The following is a 19352-nucleotide window of genomic DNA, read 5'->3' as shown; positions in this document are numbered from 1 at the left end:
ACCAACAAAAATAATTGTCAATACTCCTCCTACTGTCGTAGATGAATTTAGTAGCGAATCTATCGCTAAACGAGTTCAAAGGGCCAAGCATCCAGGGAAACAGCAAACCAGCCATTTTAGGCCTTTTTAGAACTAATGTGTTGTCTATTTAGTAAGCTATATTTGATCTTTAGTTTGTCTAGATGGCTAGAACGATGTGTGTTCAGACCTAAACAATGTGTTGAACTAAATTCATGTGTGTTCAGGCGCAAATACTTAGTCAAACATTTTCTTCAGCAATTCATGTGTGAAACTCCTGGCGAGTAAAGAGTTCGGCGAGTAAAGAGTTCAAACTTACATTGTGTTTAGTTGTCTGATAATTTTTTTCTCTCCAGCAGTTGTCTAATAAAATAACATGCTAGTTTGGATACCCTGAAGCTTCCCAAATCTGATGGACCTGTGGACATGAAACAATTTGGATGTCACCTCAAACAGATCAAGCAGATAGCATTTTCTATGACTTTTACTGATATTATTAAGGAAACAATCACAGAGACATTAACCAAACATGCACAATTAAAGAAGAAACTAATCGTCTCATGTTTCTTTCTGAAAAAAACTAAACATGAAATGTGTCCCTCGTACAAACATCCATATGATACATGTCTAACTGGAAGTATGGAATGTGTTCCTCATACAAGCATGCAATACTACTAACAGGGAAATAACAGCTGCTAGGCTTCATAGTAAAACTAGTCTTCTAAATGAAGTACTAAATCAACAAATGCCATATAGTCTTCTACATCATCACTTTTTGCTTCAACTCCCGAGACAAGTGCTCTAGTTGACCCAAATTGACGAACTTGTTATTTCTCTGGGTACTCTAAATATATGATACCACAAGTTTTAGTCATTCTGTAAATTGTCATTTCTTTGGGTACTCTAAAGATATGCATCTGGCGTCCCCTGAGACAAGCTTCTTCTTGTTGACAAATGCACTCCATCCAGTGCTTAAAAGGTGCCTGTGGGGCTGGCATGCATCACATTCAGATGTAGATTCATCATAAATCAAGGACCACACACATGACAACTGCACTCCATCCAGTGGTTCAAAGGAAATATTTTTTCCACACAGAAATATGAAAATCCTTATGATTACAGCAACATGGAAGGTATTTGCAGTTGAAGGCAAGCACCCACCTGCAGACATCTAATATGCAAGTCAACTAGAGTTTGCTTAAAGCCTATGTATGTGCCAACATTAAACTCGTTTGCACAATGCTGCAGCTCAACTGAGGCTCATGATACTGGCACTAGTTTAGGCTCATTGTCACATCATATCACCGAAACTTGCCATGCTATACTCACAAATCCAAAGGAGCATTTAGACTCTCTAAGTAGTGTGCCTAACATTTCCAAGCCAACTTAACATGTCATTCTCAAACAAAAAGGAGCATTCAACCTCGCTAAGTCGTGCACCTAACATAACTATGCTAACTTATTATGCTACTATCAAAAACAAAAAGTAGCATTCAATCTTCTCAGTGAGATATATTTCAGCCATATCACCATCGTCATCCATCAGCTGCTCTATCTCATCTCTGACCTTAAGTGAAAATATGGATTGGAATATTGAAAAAAAAAAGTTTTAAAAGGATCGCAGCAAGCAAAAGCATCATTATGACCATACTTTTACCTTCTGGACTCTCCTTGTCAATGCAACCAACTTGTCAAATTATCAGCGTCAGACTCATTTCATGTTGATGGAAATAATTTTTGCTGTCAGCTCATCTTGTAATGGGTAAGCTTCAGCCTCTAATTCAATAGCCTAAAAAAATAGTGCAATCACTTTATTTTTACTGATGATCCACAAAATCATTATCAGTAACATTGGACATTACTAAAAGTACACAAGCTGATAATGCAGTATGGGTAAGTTCACTATAAATATGGGTACGTACCATTACTAATTTGGCTATGTGATAATCGACAAGGCTAATAATTACAAAACAGGACATGATAGCAGGCTGATAGTGCTTATCAGACATATATAGTAGCCCAGTCATAGGGTTCAAAGTACTAAGTGGGCTCGACTCGTCACGGGCTAACATCACTTCGAGATGACCAAGCCAATCAAGCTCAGATCAATAAGAAATTGCCGGTTCAGATCAATAAAAAAATGCAGGTTTAATGTAGTGATTGCTAGACAAAACTGACAGAACTCCTATATTTAGTGAACATTTGGATCATGAAGTGAAATGCGGAACAAAATCAGCAATTCTATACAAATTCAACAATCCAGGAATACTTAGAACATGGGGAACTTAAGAACTAGGGAATTAGTGTATGTACCTGGATCGGGGAGAGGTTGCTGTTGACGAACTGGGCGACCGTCTCCTTCCTGGAAGCGAGCTTCTGGCAGACCTTGCTGTCCTGGAGGCAGCTGCGGATCTTGGGCCAGTTCTGCGAGTCCTCGGCCCTCCTCTGCAGCCAGGTGGAGTAGTCCCCGAGGCGGTACTCCTTGTACCCCATGCCGGAGACGACCCACCCGGCGCCGCGGTTGGTGACGACGAAGGCAAAGACGGTGAAGGCGAAGAGGAGCAGGATGAGGAGGAAGAGCTAGTGGAGGCATGAGGCGCAGCAGAGCGCCCCCGCGAGGCCCGTGAGGGAGAGCACGAGGAGGAGCACCCCTAGCGCGATCACGGGCCGCTCCAGGAACCGCTCGTAGTCGATGGTTGACGCGCAGTGGCTAAGCCAGGCCCCACCCCCCAACGCGACGATTGGGAGCGCGGACGCCGCCGATCCCGGATCTCGCCTCCTACATCGTCTTTGTGGCGGCCGATTTGAGCGACCTCGGACCGCCGTGGACGCGCGCACCATGCCGCCCGCACCCTCCCGGCAGCTGGGATGGTCGCCGCCGCCGGACCCGGATCTCGCCTCCTCCACCGCCTTCGCCGGATCTACGCGGTGCCGCCGTTCGTCGGGGACTAGTGAGAAGCTATCGTTTGCTCTTGCCGCCCTCGCCATCGCCCTAGCCCTGGTAGTCGGCGCTGCCGCAGCCCTGCCTTGCCGTCGCCCTGGTAGCCGGCGCCGCCGCAGCACACACACTCGGTGAGAAGGAAGAACAGACAGACAAGAGAGTGGTTGTGGTTGTGGTTGAATTTGAGAAATAAACGTGTGACAAACTATACTACTTCAATCATTCCTATACTACTCAAGCATTATTTTACTATTATAAATTTACTATTCCACCCTTAATTACATAAAACAATTTCAAAAATAGAATTATCCCATCTTTTTTAAGGGCTCATCCCACCAATTTTAGTATGCACTTGCGTATGGTCCCACCCTTTAGTACGCACTCGGTGCCTATCTAATTGGTTTCTTTTGGTTCCTCTGCCTTTTTAGCCGTCGGATTGGCCCTCGTGAACCATCCATTTTCCGACAACTATTGTAAAAATTCTCTATAAAAATTGTTCTAGCAAAAATGAGTACACTTTAAAAATAAAGATATCAGTAAAACCTATCTAATGCAAGGTGATCTATCTACAGAATCTAAAAATACATTCATTAGGAAATAAACTTTAAATGTTAGAAGTACATCTACTGGGAAAACGGTCGATCGTATCCTGGGCTGCCGGCCCGGCAGAGATCAGATATGGATAGTTTCATACACATGTCGAAGGCTGCCCTAGGCCTCTAGGACATATTTGGTTGGGTGTAGGAAATCACTTTCCAGGTGTTTGGTTATCTATTTTTAGCCTCTAGCCATGCCCGCCTTAGACACTTTAAGTGTGTCTGGTTGGGTGACAACCTCCGACATGGTTTCCTGTAGCATAGGCTTATTTGGTTAACTGTAAGTAGACTGTGGCCTGTCTCCACGAGGCCATCCGTACGCACCTGGCCTGGTCAGGAAAGAATGCAAGTGCAGCTCGTTTTTCTGCGGCCAGGCTTCCAAGCCCCGGTCGGCATTTCCGTCACCTCCCAGTGCTCGGTGCGTGACAGATGCGAGGAGATCGACGGTGCAAGCCGGTCATGGAGTCCTCGACCCTCCTCTGCAGCCAGGTGCACCGAACCACTCCGCCGGTAACCATGCGAGCGCGGGCGCGGCTACCGCGGCGGACGCCGTACTCACGGAGCGCGCCGAAGAGGAGCAGCAGGGTGAGGTACGAACCGGCCACGAAGGCGACGGCCGCGGCGTCGTCCCTGGCGCGGTAGATGGCGAGGACGGAGTTGACGGTGAGCACGCCGAAGCCTGCACCGGCGACCCAGGTGTGCCCGCGGTCACGGTTGTTGTCCGCCATGGCTAGTGGTGGAGGTGGAGTGTGTGCGCGTGGCAGAGTGAGACATGGTGGTGGCAGCTGGGAGCCTTATCCGTTGACGAACGCGACTACTAGTAGTGAAACTAGTTGTCCAGCCGGTGTATGCGTATATATTTGGACTTGATTGAAGCCGGAGTGAACTTCTCCAAGATTTCGGTCTTCAAAACCCTTCTCGCCGCTGATGCTCGTCCGCTCTCGGCCGCCACGGAGCTCGGCAGCTCCTCCGCTCTCGGTTGCTCTTGGTGGTGTTCGTGCACGCAGATCAGGTGTTCAAGGAAATGTCTGAGAGGAGGTAATCTTACCAGAACAGAGAAGAGGTTATTCTAAACAAAAGAAACCAGACAACCATTAGAGCATACGACTAAACAACTATAGATTCTGAAACCAGGCTTAGACTATCCAGACTTAGGGCGCGTTTGGATCGCGTCCGCAGTTTGCCACGCCACACATGTGGCCACGCCAAAAGTTCGGCGGCTGATTCAGGGCCGTCCCTGCGGGCGTGCAGCCAGGGCGACGGCGCAGGGCCTCCAGTTCTGATAGGCCTCCAATTTTCTAGTACCATAACCCATATAGCTAAGCAGATTTTGTTTCGTTGGTCCAAAACAGGATCACCCACTGGCAAGCTTAATAAAAAAATGGTTTTCTGAAGGCCGCATGGCGTCGTTTTGTCTCCCGACTCCTACGATCCCAAACCTGTCCGTCTCCTATCGGCCATGTATCGCGAGTGACAGCAACGGCGAGGCACCGAGGCAAGGCCCTGAAGGCTCAAGGTAATACTAATCATTCATATTTCTTTTTTTTCCAATTCATTCACATTGAACTATAGCGAGTAGCGGATCAATCTCTAAATTTTGTTCTTTTCATCTAGACTCGCCTAGTGGACTAGTGTTTTAAGATTGAAGCCATATCTTCTGTAAATCGGTCTAAAAATTTTGAATCGAGTTGGCAAAAGCGTAAGAAAAAACAAAGAATAGAGATTTTTTTCTAAACTAGTAGGCCTCATTTTTTAGTTTTGTACAAGGCCTCGTATCTCCTCGGGACGGCCCTGGCTGATTTGTCCGCCGCATGTTAGGCAGATTACAGCATCAAAAATCAACCGAGTGCTTGTGGCAAGAGGTGTGGCATGCCGCAAGTCCGGCCATGCACCAAACGCCCGCGAAACTTCGGCACGGAAACTGTGGCGCATTGTGGCAAACTGGACGCGATCCAAACGTGCCCTTAGATTCTAGACTAGAAATAAGCCAGTGAACTAAACACGCCCGGCCCTGGCTCCAAAAGAACGCAGGAATTGACCGTTTTTGGCTGGCCAGGCTTGGCTCAGCTCCTGTCCCTGTTCCGCTCACCTCCCTTGCGGTCACCGGTGCTCATCGTCCCCTCCCCACCGATGTTCCTCCTCTGGAGTGTGGATCCGTCGCATGCGCCTCACCTCACGCCCTCCACAATGACGGTCACCGGTGCTCATCGTCCCCGCCGGTGTTCCTCCTCTGGAGTGTGGACCGCTCGCCTGCGCCTCACCTCGCGCCCTCCACAATGACGCTCGGTCCCCTGATGGAGACGAAGGGAGGGTGCTGCCTCGTGCCGATGTACGGCGCCGCCGCGGCCGCAGGCAGGCGGGTGGAGGGGGCGGAACCCAAGATGGCGTCCTCATCGCGGTCCTCGTCCTCGTCGTTGCATCGCCGACGCATCAGCACGCGACGCTGCAACTCCTCGCCGCCATCGGGCCGCAGCAGCACCAGCTCGCGACGCTGCATCGGCGACGCATCTGCTGTGCTCCTCCTCACCTCCCATCTCATACCCGTGCTCACCCGCACCTGTCTGCTCTCTTTTTTCACGATCGGTTCTTTTACCCATTTTTCATTAAGAGGAAAGGCCAAAAGAGAGGCCGGACAACAGTTACACAGGACTCACAAGTAATCCTAGGATTACCTGCGGAATCTGAAAGACACAAACGAACAGCAAAAAAACACGAGGGGGAACCTCCACTTCAAAACACCAACCGACTATGCCTGCAAAAGAAAAATACATCCGCGCAATGGTCGCCAACAGAGAGGGTGAAGCCGTGGTGGCAAAGCATCCACCGGTAGAAAGCCCAACATATCCGTAAGCGACCAGGTAGCCGTTGTGAAGAAGAAGACGACAATGTCCGCAAGCGACCAGGTAGCCGCTGCGAAAAAAAGACTACCGTTTCCGCAAGCGACCAGGTAGTCGCGCGCTCGCCTTGCAGTGTCGGCCGGCGAGGAGCTCGTGAAATCAAACACACTCAATTACTCCCATGTAGCTCGATTGGAGCATGCTCTGTCTGCTCACCTGCCCCCGCCTAGCTAGCGATCAGCAGGGTAATGGATAATAAGGCCAGGCAACAGTCTTTGTCTTCATTTTTTTATGAAAAGAACGTGGGGCCCACTTGAACCCAAACCGTAACCCAACACAAGCCGAACGATGGATTGGGTTTTAATGCTAATTTCCTAACCCACCACGCTATAACCCAGCACATATCCATTTCCCGATCCTACTCACTGTCCAAACACCACCAAAGGGGTAACCTTACCAATTCAGAGGAGAGATGAGTGTATTAAAATAAACCAGGCAACCAAACACAACTTGGGGCTAGCTAGGCTAACACAGTACAAACAACTAGAAGTTGGCTTGATGGGAGCAGGCCAAAGCTGCTCAAGTTAGGATTCTAACCAGGTTAGAAGTTGATCGGGAAGCCAAACATACCCAAAGGGGTAATCTTACCAATTCAGAGAAGAGTTGAGTGTATCAAAATAAATCGGGCAACCAAACACAACCTGAGGCTAACCAGGCTAACACAGTATAAACAACCAAAGATTGGCTTGATAGGAGTAATCTTCGTGTACCGTTGTTCCACTGCAATGAGATTTGGAATCTTCATGGTCTAGCGGTCTAGCCATGAAGCCCATCCCTTGTGTTGGGCCTATCATCTGGTGGGGCAGTATTTGTCCATTTTCCTTTTTCACAACTATATTAGATTAGAGTTAACAACACTAAACTGACTGGCACCAGGTATGCTAAACAATCCGTACATCGTAGTGCAAATGATCTTTTCTTGTGGCTACCGAGTTTTTGACCATTAGCCTAGTGATATGAGCTAAGTAAAATTTGCTTTTAAGGTCATATTCTCTCATGCATGTGACAGTTGGGTCTATATTAAGATTATTAACATGGTGCTCGAGAGACAATTTTATCTACTGATTTTATGATGATGTTTGGATATGTTTGGATCATCTCTTCAATTATAATAATATGATAAAATAATCTCAAGATTATCCAAACACATCAAATTATGGTTAGATTATGATAATTTAACCAACAGATTATTATAATCCTATAATCCATATAAAAATTACTATTAGGAGATTATATGTGTTGACAGTCAAAAGTGATAGATCAGGCATATGAAAGACTTCGTGACGACCAAGAATCAATTCAAGCGTCAACAATAGGTGAAAGTACAGTAATCCAACACCTATATATAATCTCGTGATCCAACAAAATCCAGCAGATTATTATAATCACATTGACAATCAAGATTCCAACAATCCAAGAGTGACCTAAACATTCCCTTACAAATCTCGATATGCATGTATGGTGATGCGGACGGGACAGCCATTGAGGTGCTATATTAGGGTCTGTTTGGTAGAGCTATATTCCTAGATTCTTAGCTCTGGCTCCTTGATTCTTCGATAGATATAGTCATTTTAGTTGATTCCAGTGGGGTCAAGATGGAGAGCAGGTGATAAATGATTCGGAGTAATTCTGGTGGGGATTGGTTATGGAGTAGTGAGGAGACTATGTTCTTTTTATTAGCTTCCAGTGTAAATGGAAGAAGCGATTCTTCTTTGCTCTCTACCAAAATTTGTGCATCTTTTTTTCTTTTTAGCTGAGGAGGAGTGATTGTCGTGGAGAAGTTTATCCAAAGAGCGCTGCCAAATGGCCCCTTGGTACCGATTGGCACGCGGAATCCATTACGGCCTGGTTGTGACTTGTGAGGGGGAAAAGACCACCTCCAAAAACAGTTTATGCGGTAGCGTAGATGTGTCCAAACAATTGTCCACCTCAGCCAGTTTTGTGTTAAACTGTGTTGAACACCCCGGTACCGGTTGGAGTAGCATCAACTTATATAAAAACTAACATGCACGAAGACCATGATTAAAGATGTCAACGGGCCCCGTTCCCTGATTTCCCGTGGAGAATTCACCAATTAGGAGACGGGGATGGTACAAATTTTCTCCCCATGGAAAATTAAATGGGAAAAAAATCATCCCCATGGGGGATGACGGGGACGGGGATGTATGCATGCCCTCGTCCCCGTTCACCGCAGGGACCCGAAATGTGCACTAAGGAGACTGCTGCTTAAGCTAGCTGGGCTAGCTGTCTGCTGAGCGCGTAGTTGGGCCGACCCGTCGTAGCCGCAGAGCTGGGCCAGCGGCCTACGCGGCGTGGGGGCGCAGCTGATGCGCGTGGCCCGGTCATCAGCCGAGCCAAGCCGCCGCTTCTGCCTCCTCCTCCTCACTCGTCACTTGCCCTCTCCCTCGTTGACGCCCCCAATCCATTCCCCCCCATCCCTAGACCCCAGCCGCTTCGATTACGCAACCCGCCTCGCAAACCCAGCTCTCCCGCTCTCTCCCTCTCCCATGCACCCCAAACCCTAGCTTGCTGCCCGCCCACGGCCCACCCGCTGGTCATGCGCGCCTCCGCCTCCACGGTCCCCATGGAAGCCTCCCCCTCCGCCCGCAGATCCGCCGCGGGCCCTGACCCCGGTGGCGCTAAGAAGCCGCGCCTCGCGCAGCCGCCGCCGCTTCCTCCAATGGCGCCGCCAGTGCCGCCATCGCCGCCGAGCAAGCGCTGGTCGACGAGCTGCTCGGCCAGTACCGGACCGCGCTCGGGGAGCTCACCTTCAACTCCATGCCCATCATCACCAACCTCACCATCATCACCGGCGAGAACCTCCAGGCTGATGCGGGGATAGGGATCCCCGCGGAGATTAAATCCCCGAGCGAAGACAGGGATGGGGAAAAAGTGCTCCCCGTGAGCCTTCACGAGGACGGGGACGGGGGAAATTTGCCCCCACGGAGATGGGGATGGGGCAGTAACTCCCGACGGGGAATTCCCCGTTGACATTTCGAACCATGATCGGTTCTTTCCCTAAGAGTTGTTGGTTCTGCCTGTGGCAGCAATCACTGCTACGTAAATCATTTTGTACCTAGTATTACTAACCCACTCTCATCTTTTGCAGCATACTTAATTTGTTTAGCTGGTACGTACAAGAAAATTAGAAGAGGCTAGTGTACTTGAGCCCTGTCATCTTAGGTTTTATGGCTTTCTGTCGTCCCGGCGTACAGGAGGAAGGGCCCAGAGAGGAGTTGGCCGGGAGAGGCACGAGGTTGCAAGCGACTGCCGTATTCGGCGCCATGTTTAGCGCTACAAAGCATGTGGTACTTATGCACGACAGAAACACGCGAACGCTAGCTAAGTGGGTCTCTCTCCTCTTCCGTTGCATTGGGAGCGCTAATCATGTCTGATACAGACATCTATCCGTCCGCCGAACGCTCTATGCTGACTGAAAAATCGGACTTGCCGTCCCGGGCGCTAGCGTCAGGACGCTGCCGTAGGGACAGGGTAAACTAGCGCATAGTGGGTTGGACTCGTGAGGGAGCGCACTAACAGCCGCATTGCCCCAGACATCGCCCACGCTGCCGGCTGCTTTTTACGCGTATCCCATGTATAACACCCGATTTAAGTTTTAAAACATCCAGATACAACAGTTATAACATACTACCTCCGTCTAAAAAAGAATACAACTATAGGTTACGTGCCACGAAAAGTAGTTCACGTTTGACTAATTTTTCAGTGAATAATAGTCACAGCTATGTCTTTAAATTAATTTATTATGAAAATAAATTTCGTAATTAATCTGATGGTATTTCTTTGGTGTCATAAATATGGATATTTTTTATCTATAATTGGTCAAGCTTAAGATACTAAAACGTGATACTGTGCTAGAATTGTATTCTTTTAGGAATGGAGGTAGTACAAAAGAAGACAAATGTGAAAGGATCAAGATGCCCAAGAGAGGGGGTGAATTGGACTAATTCTAAATTCTTTGCAATAATTAAGCCATACACTTAGCTCACTTCACCCCTCATGCCTAAAATGTGTTTCTATTGTTCTACCGCACAAAAGTTTTGCACTCTAAGTTCCAATCCTACCCTAACATGGCAATTCTAGGAATGTAAAGACATGGAATGAATTGCTCAAATATTAATGCTTAAAATAAAGAGAGAGAAAGGAACGCGGCGATGTTTTTTCGAGTTATCGAAGAGTCGCCACTCCCCACCAGTCCTCGTTGGAGCACCCGCGCAAGGGTGTAGCTCCCCCTTGATCCGCGCAACGATCAAGTGCTCTCCACAGGCTGATTCTTCGACACTCCGTCGTGGTGAATCGTTCAAAACTACTCACAACTTGAGTTGCTCATCCACAAGCTCCACCGGATGATCACCAAGCTCCCAATCACCACCGAGTCATCTAGGTGATGGCGATCACCAAGAGTAACAAGCACAAACTCTCACTTGACCACGATAAGCCAAATGAGAAGTGTGGATGCACACTTGCTACTCTCTATGCACTAATGAGGTCCTTAATCTTGGGTTCTTAAATCTCAATCATCTCGCTAGGCTCTTGCTCTTCCTTGCACTCCAAAGGTATTTCTCAGCTGAATAAATTGGCAAGAGACCTCCCATAGATGAGTGGAGTAAGTATTTATACCCCCTCGTTTAAAACATAACGTTTGGAGGCTGAGTCAACACTCTGCGGGGTGACCGGACGTTCCAGTCAGGGTGACCGAACGCTCCGGTCAGTTATCCCCGCCACTGTATCAGAAAAATCTGTTAAGTTCTGACTGGACTCAGACCAGCGTCCGGTTAGTACTGACCGGACGCATCCGGTCAAGAAAAACGCTCTCTGGAACCTTACTGATGTTGACCAGACGCTGACACCTAGAGTTCGATCACTTCACTGTTCAGCGTCCGGTTAGTTATCGGATCCTAACCAGCGTCCGGTCATGAAAGCTCTAGTTTGGTTTTGGTAAATTGATGAAACCCTAAGTGCTAACCTAGTTTATCAAATGATCATGACATAGGTAACACACTTCAAGTAGAAGAAGCTAATGAAGATCATAGCATGACAATGGTGATGGCATGGCGATGATCAAGGGCTTAAACTTGAAATGAAGAAAGAGAAAAACAAAAAGCTCAAGGCAAAGGTATAAACCATAGGAGCTATTTTGTTTTGGTGATCAAGACACTTAGAGAGTGTGATCACATTTAGGTTTGATAGCCGTACTATTAAGAGGGGTGAAACTCGTATCGGAATGCGGTTATCAAAGTGCCACTAGATGCTCTAACTCATTGCATATGCATTTAGGATCTAGTGGAGTGCTAACACCCTTGATGATATTTGTGAAAATATGCTAACACATATGCACAACGTGTGTGCAGGGTTGAGATGGGTTTGGGTCCCTCTCTCCCTCCCGTCGAGCTTGCTCGGCGGGATTCGGTGCTTTCGAGAAAATGAAATGCCTATTTTCTATTGCACCGGATGCAAATTCTTGGTGGTTGGCACATTGGAGCAAGGGTGGAGAAGATAGAAGTGAGAACAGAGCTGATGCCAGCGTCGGTCTAGTGACTGGACGCTGAATCCAGAAGCACCGGACGCTGACTGCCTACGTCCGGTCGCGTTGACTGTCGGTATAGTAGCTAGGGTTTACCACCGGACGTTGGCTGTGTCCGGTCGAGGTGGACCGGACGCGTCCGGTCGAGGAAAACCAGGTTTCAACCCTTATTGTACTCGACCGGACGCCGAGGTTCTAGCATCCGGTCAGTTTTAACCGGACGCGTCCGATCGAGGTCGGTACCTTGCTGGAAACGACCGGACGCTGGGGGTTCAGCGTCCGGTCAGTTAAAGCTGCTGCGTCCGGTCAGCGTCATAACCGTTGGGATCTGACGAATAGCGTTTGAAGGCAATGACACGTGGCGTCCATCGGGCGACCGGACGCTGAGGGCCAGCGTTCGGTCAGTATGACCGGAGCGTCCGGTCAGAGCGCGTTTTGCCCATGAAGGGGTATAATGGCTCTATTTGATTGGGGCTCTATTTATAGCCCCATGGCCGGCTGTGGCTCATATCTTTGGCCATTTTCATTGAAATAGCAACCTTGTGAGCTAAGCCAAAGCCCTCCCACTCATCTACATCATTGATTCATCATCATAGTGAGATTGGGAGTGATCCAAGTGCATTGCTTGAGTGATTGCATCTAGAGGCACTTGGTGTTCGTGTTTCGCTGCGGATTTCGCTTGTTACTCTTGGTGGTTGCCGCCACCTAGACGGCTTAGAGCAGAAAGGATCGTCGAGCGGAGGTGGTGATTGTCTCCGACTCCGATCGTGGTGATTGTGAGGGGTTCTTGACCTTTCCCCAGCGGAGCGCCAAAAGGTACTCTAGTGGATTGCTCGTGGCTTGTGTGATCCTCATCTTGTGTTGGTTGTGCGGCACCCTATTGAGGGTTTGACGTGTGAAGCCAATTAGCGTGTGAACCTCCAAGTGAGTGAATCGCCACAACGAGTACTAGCTTGCCGGCAAGCAAGTGAACCTCGGTAAAAATCATTGTGTTCATCATTGATTCCGAGGTGATTGGTCATCATTGTTATTCATCTTCATGATTGATTGGTTCATTCATCTACACGGCGGTATAACCCTCTTGATCACTCTCTTTACTTTACCGCAAACTAGTTGACAAGCTCTTTAGTGTAGCTAGTTGTGAGAGCTTGCATGCTTGGTTGGTGTGGCTCTTTAGTTAGCCTTTGAGAGCACACTAACATAGGGTAGTGTCATTGCTCTTGTGTGAATTGACACTATCTAAACTAGAATTGTGGTAGGTGGCTTGCATTTTGAGTAGGCTAGCGCAACACTCGCTTCGCCTCATAATTGTCTAACCATTTGGTTAAGTGTTGTTGTAGAAATTTTTATTAGGCTATTCACCCCCCCTCTAGCCATTAGGACCTTTCAGGTCAGCACCGACCGAACGCGTCCAGTCAAGAAAAACCCTCTCTGGAGCTTCTATGGAGTTGACCAGACTCAGGTACCCAGCGTCCGGTTCACCTTCACTCAGCATCCGGTTAGTACCAGATGACTTCAGTTGATCCAATGAACTGACCGGACTCACCCTCCAGCGTTCGGTCAGTACCAAACGACTTCAGTTGATCAAATGAACTGACTGGACTCACCCTCCAGCGTCCGATCAATCATTTGACCCTCCATTCACTTCAAACTCAAAATTCTATGTGAATGAAGTTTACTCCAATTGATTTTAAGGCTATTCCTAAGTTACCTAGTGCTAGGTTTGATAAGTGTGCACCACACCTAACCCACTAGACTCACCTAGGTCAAGCTACTAGTCCATACCCCCTTAATAGTATGGTCAAAGGAAAAAATAAAGTCCTAAACTACTATAAGTGTCTCTCCAACACCAAACGACACTTAGAACTAGTTTGTCCTTAATCTTGTCGTCCATCCTTTGAAAACCAAAACAATTTCCATCGATAGGGGCATGACAATCATGATTGCCCAATCAAATGCCATTACCATGACCTAACTCAAATTACCTCTACAAAACACACATTAGTTATAGTAATCTCGTATCGTCATTAATCACCAAAACCCAACTAGGGACCTAAATGCTTTCAATCTCCCCCTTTTTGATGATTGATGACAACACAACCTCAAGTATATAAAAGAGATGAGTGAGGTTTTCAACATGCTTGGTTCACATAAGCTTTTGACAATAAGAACAAGGGGTTCAACATGCTTATATGACCCAAGCCAACATGGTCTACTCAATAGATATGAATTAAGCATGAGTACAAGAAGTAAAGCTCATTTGAATCGGAGTAAAAATGCGGAAACAAACCAAATAAGCATAACCAAGTGACATGACATATATATATAAATCAATGTAGAGAGCACACATGTCACATAAGTCTCACCATCACATGTAAATAAGACAATGCATGAAAGTAAACGTGAATGCATGAAGTCTCACACAAAAGAAACGAATCATGCATGAAGTCTCACACAAAATAAACGAATCATACGCTCCCCCTAGATCTAATGCTCCCCTTAGATCTAACATACTCGCTCCCTCTCCTCCTTTAGCGTTAAGCACCAAAACCTAAGGGTCGGACAGCGGGACAGGAGCAGTCGAGTCGGGCGCTGAGGTGTGGTGAGAGATCTAGAACTGAGCATCATCATCCTCTAACCCTGAACTCTGAGTGGTCTGACCCTCTGTCATTGGAAGTGAAGGTGAAGCGGTCTGGGTCTACTCAGTAACTGGCTCAGCCTATGACTCAGGAAGTATCACTATAGGAAGTGGAGCCACATCTGCCTCTGTCGCTGTCGCTGAAGCCTCAAGTATAGGAGTGACTATCTGAGGTGGCTCGGATGATGCAACAGATGATGGGAGCATCTCGGTAGTCCCAATAACTAGAGCAACTGTGGTAGGGACTGGGACTCATAACTCTAGAGGTGTAGGCTGCCCTGTAAACTCACTGAAGGTAGCACCGAGACTCCTAGAGACTAGAGTGTCTGTCACTAACACTCAAGAACTCTGAGGCGGAGTAAAGCCCGTAACAATAGGAGTAAAGTGAGGACCTTGAGCTGTCACTGGTGAAGCAAACTGCTGGGACACCTGCTCTATAGGTGAAGCAAATTGAGTAGCTGGTTGTCCCTGACTCTGAAGCCCACTAGGCTGTACAGCTAGAGTCGCTAGAGTGGTGGTAGCAGGCTAGCCTATCTGAGGTGTAGACTGCTGAGGAGCAACCCCCAATAGCAGCGACGACATGCTACATGAAGCCAACTAATTGCTGCTGAGTCATAAGCTACTGCTGCTGCATGGCCTGCTGCTGCCTCTGAACTCATCCTATCGAGCCTGAACCTAAGCAAGTGCAGCTGCGGTCTCCTGTGTCTAGTATGCCTGGTCCTACCCTCATCCACTCAAGTACAGCTAGAAGAGTTGGGTCTATCTACGGTGCCTATGATGGAGCGGAGCTAGAGCCACTGGCCTCTCTGTTGTGTGGTCGAGGAGCCATCTGCGAAATCGGCTGATAGTCATCATCAGAGCTGTCACTCGGGTCACTCTCGACCACATCCTCCTGCTATACATCAAGCTCCTCCTCCTCTGTCGCTTGCAATGGCGCTGATGATCGCATCTTGCTATGCTGCTGTCTCTGTGACCTCTGGGCGATTGTGCTCAACTGGAGATGTATCCTCGCATGACCTGTGACATAGCATCTGGGTTTGTCATACTGGTGGAAACTCAGTAGTAGCACTGTGTACTCTGCCATGTCTTAGTAGACTTCTGTGTAACTGCCTTTCGGATGAGGAAGTGATCAATGAAACATATGGTAGCTGACGGTGACCTTTTGAAGCCCTCTGCTAGTGTGGTCCTCCATCTCTGAAAGTATCACATCCCAAATATCAAAAGCAGTCTGAGACACAAGGTGATACACTAGCCACAACTGAATGTGAGTCAGACCCTCGCAGTAGCCCATCCTCAGAAGTAGTGTTCCACCTCATAACTAGCATCAAGGAGTCGAGCTATAGGTTTGTAAGACTCACGTGGTGTCCTACTGACCCCTCACCAATAGCTCTGTGAAGCATGGTCTGACAAGGTCTGTAGGTGGCACAACGTCTGCCATGAGGCGTCTCAAAGGCTCTGTCTATCCATAGCATACCTCGTGAAGGCAAATAAGGGACTCTAGAATCCTCAGAATCTCTCTGACCCTCAAGCTCTGGAGCCTATAGTCACGGCCTCTAAATGCAAAGTGAATGAATCTGTGCCTCGGGTCAATCCAAAGAGAGGAGTAGAACTCACGGACCCATGACAAAACATAGTGGCCAGTCCGTCCAAGAAGATCTGTCAACCATGGTAGATATGAGAGGTGAGGATGAATCTGCTCGCCTACAGCTGCAACTAAAGACTCTATGGAGCAAACCCGCTGAGATCTAAAAGCAACACCACTGTTAAGATATGTATTATAGAAATCGTCCTGCAACACAGTGTAGAAGTTCTCTGATGCACGCCCATCCCACCTCGGCAAAAACCAATCCTCAAACTGTACGAAGCGGAGCTGCTGCACCTATCTAGTTGTGGCTGCCCTCAGGTCAAGGTGAACCACCGGAGGTGGATCCTGTGGTCTAGGATGTTGACGAGAGCCCCTCCTCTATGTCTCAGGCCTCGGTGACACCTGAGTGCGTGTACGACCAGAGCGTCGAAGCTGTGGCTGTGCTGCCTGCTCTGTCTCCTCAATCTGCTTTGCCTGCTGAGTACCCTCTATCTGCTCTACTGACTGTGTCTACTTCTCAGTCTCCCCCTGAGGCTGACTCTCCTCTAAAGAGGCATGCCGTCCTCCAAGCCTGATAGTCCTAGGTGGACTACCATGACGAGTCTCAACCCTCTCGACGGTGGCCCTCTATGCTGGTGACAACTGATCACCTATACAAATGCCACTCCGAGATCCACCTCTCTCGGCACGCTCTGCGGCGGCTGCCACTGTTGCTGCTCTCTCTCTATCTCCACACCAGCGAACTTCCGCTTCTTCGTTGTAGTCTTTTTCGCCTTTCCTTTTTCTTGAGCAGTTAGGCGAGGCGAAGGCCTTGGATCCACATCACCGGGACCACCTCCGGCATTCTTGCAACGTGCCATTGCTGAAGCTGTCGAGAAACATTGCCACTGACAGGAAACAACTACCGACTGACACTCGTGAGGCTTGGCCTCAATCCGTACTCGCAGGCTTCGCCTCAAGTTTACTGACAACTGCTAATTCAACCACAGGAGCACCGACTCCCTGCACGATGGAATAGATAGGAAATATAAATAATCACTATATTCATCTAGAGGTGCGAAACCCTAAGAAGCAAGCAGTAGATAAGAGATTGAAAGCGATGGCTTGCTACCTGATGAAATTCAACAAACCGGCGACCGACGAGCAAAGGAGAGGATCATGGGGTACCACGGGGATCGACAATCTTACGTTTAGGGTTAGGGTTGGACGATGCGAAGTGGTGTGGTGATCGAGGAGATGCGGTGGTGCAGTGGATGGCGGCATGGGCAGGAGCTAGGCACCAGCGTGGCTGGGGCAAGTGGTGGCGCAGGCGCGGCTAGGTGATGGCGCTGATGCGCAGCGTGGAGCGCGACGGCGCTGTGGAGGCGTAGGCATGGCACTGCAGACGCGGGCGCGAGTGCGGCGGCACGATGCAGGCGCGGAGCGGGCGTGGCTAGGGCAAACACAGGCATAGGAGAGGTAGGCGCAGGAGCGGTGGCGCGATGCAGTCGTGCAGCGGGCACGGCGGCGCAACTGTGAAGGTAGGCACGGGCGCGGTGGCTGCGCGACGGCAGGGATGCAGCGGCGCGGGATTAGGGCAGCAATAGTGGTGCGGCGTACGGAGATATATATGGTGGCCCCCGTGTGACAGAGAAGGAAAGAAGTTTGAGATCCACTCAGATTCAACTGATCGGACGCACCGGTGGCAACGACCGGACGCTGCCACCCGAAGTCCGATCGACAACAGAGAGGTCCAAAACCCCTCAAGTCGCGACCGGACGTGTCCGGTCCCACGTGATCGGGCACACACAGAGTCCGATCGGTCCTGACATCTTCTTCTTCGTTTGATCGGACGCAGGGACATCTTCACACCGGACACAGGATGAACACTATTCAGCATCCAATCACTCTTGTGCTGCATCTGTTCACCTCCTGTGAACTGATCGGACGCTGAAAGTAGAGTCCGGTGCAGCGTTTGGTCGCCATTTTTCAGCAAATCTTCAAAGTTCCTTCACGTTGTCTTTTCCTAATCAAGTCACAACTTTAATAAGACACAAATAAACACCAATTGGGATTGATGTGAGAGACCTGGTTGTGACTTGTGAGGGGGAAAAGACCACCTCCAAAAACAGTTTACGGGGTAGCGTAGGTGTGTCCAAACAATTGTACACCTCAGCCAGTTTGTGTTAAACTGTGTTGAACACCCTGGTACCGGTTGGAGTAGCATCAACTTATATAAAAACTAACATGCACGAAGACCATGATCGGTTCTTTCCCTAAGAGTTGTTGGTTCTGCCTGTGGCAGCGATCGCTGCTACGTAAATCATTTCGTACCTAGTATTTCTAACCCACTCATCTTTTGCAGCATACTTAATTTGTTTAGCTGGTACGTACAAGAAAATTAGAAGAGGCTAGTGTACTTGAGCCCTGTCATCTTAGGTTTTATGGCTCCCTGTCGTCCCTGCGTACACGAAGGGCCCAGAGAGGAGTTGGCCGGGAGAATTGAAGGCACGAGGTTGCAAGCGACTGCCGCATTCGGCGCCATGTTTAGCGCTACAAAGCATGTGGTATTTATGCACGACAGAAACACGCGAACGCTAGCTAAGTGGGTCTCTCTCCTCTTCCGTTGCATTGGGAGCGCGAATCATGTCTGATACAGACATCTATCCGTTCGCCGAACGCTCTATGCTGACTGAAAAATCAGACTTGCCGTGCCGGGTGCTAGCGTCAGGACGCTGCCGCAGAGAGAGTAAATGAGCGCACAGCTCGTCGGGCTCGCGAGGGAGGGCACTAACAGTAGCCCCGTATCGCCCTAGACATCGCCCACGCCGTCCCAAACGTCATTCACGCCTCCGGCTGTTTTCCACGCGCATACCATATACAACACCCGATTTAAGTTTTGAAACATCCAGATGCAACAGTTGTAACATACTACCTCCGTCCGAAAAAGAATGCAACTCTAGGTTGCGTGTCACGAAAAGTAGCTCACATTTGACCAAATTTTCAGTGAATAATATTCACAGCTATATTTTTAAATTAATTTATTATAAAAATACATTTCGTAATTAATCTGATGGTATTTATTTGGTATCATAAATATGGATATTTTTTTATCTATAATTGGTCAAGCTTAAGATACTAAAATGTGATACTGTG

At 48.5% G+C, this 19352-nt stretch overlaps 1 pseudogene; it reads right to left on the bottom strand.

Annotated features, from left to right (window-relative positions):
* Positions 1-1729: 1729 nt before the first annotated feature.
* LOC136537021 (tetraspanin-8-like) lies at positions 1730-3006 on the bottom strand (annotated as a pseudogene).
* Between the last annotated feature and the right edge of the window lie 16346 nt (positions 3007-19352).

Source organism: Miscanthus floridulus, chromosome 2 (assembly GCF_019320115.1).
Source record: "Miscanthus floridulus cultivar M001 chromosome 2, ASM1932011v1, whole genome shotgun sequence".
In the NCBI taxonomy this organism is placed as follows: Eukaryota; Viridiplantae; Streptophyta; class Magnoliopsida; order Poales; family Poaceae; genus Miscanthus; species Miscanthus floridulus.
This window is presented reverse-complemented; position numbering and strand designations above follow the sequence as displayed.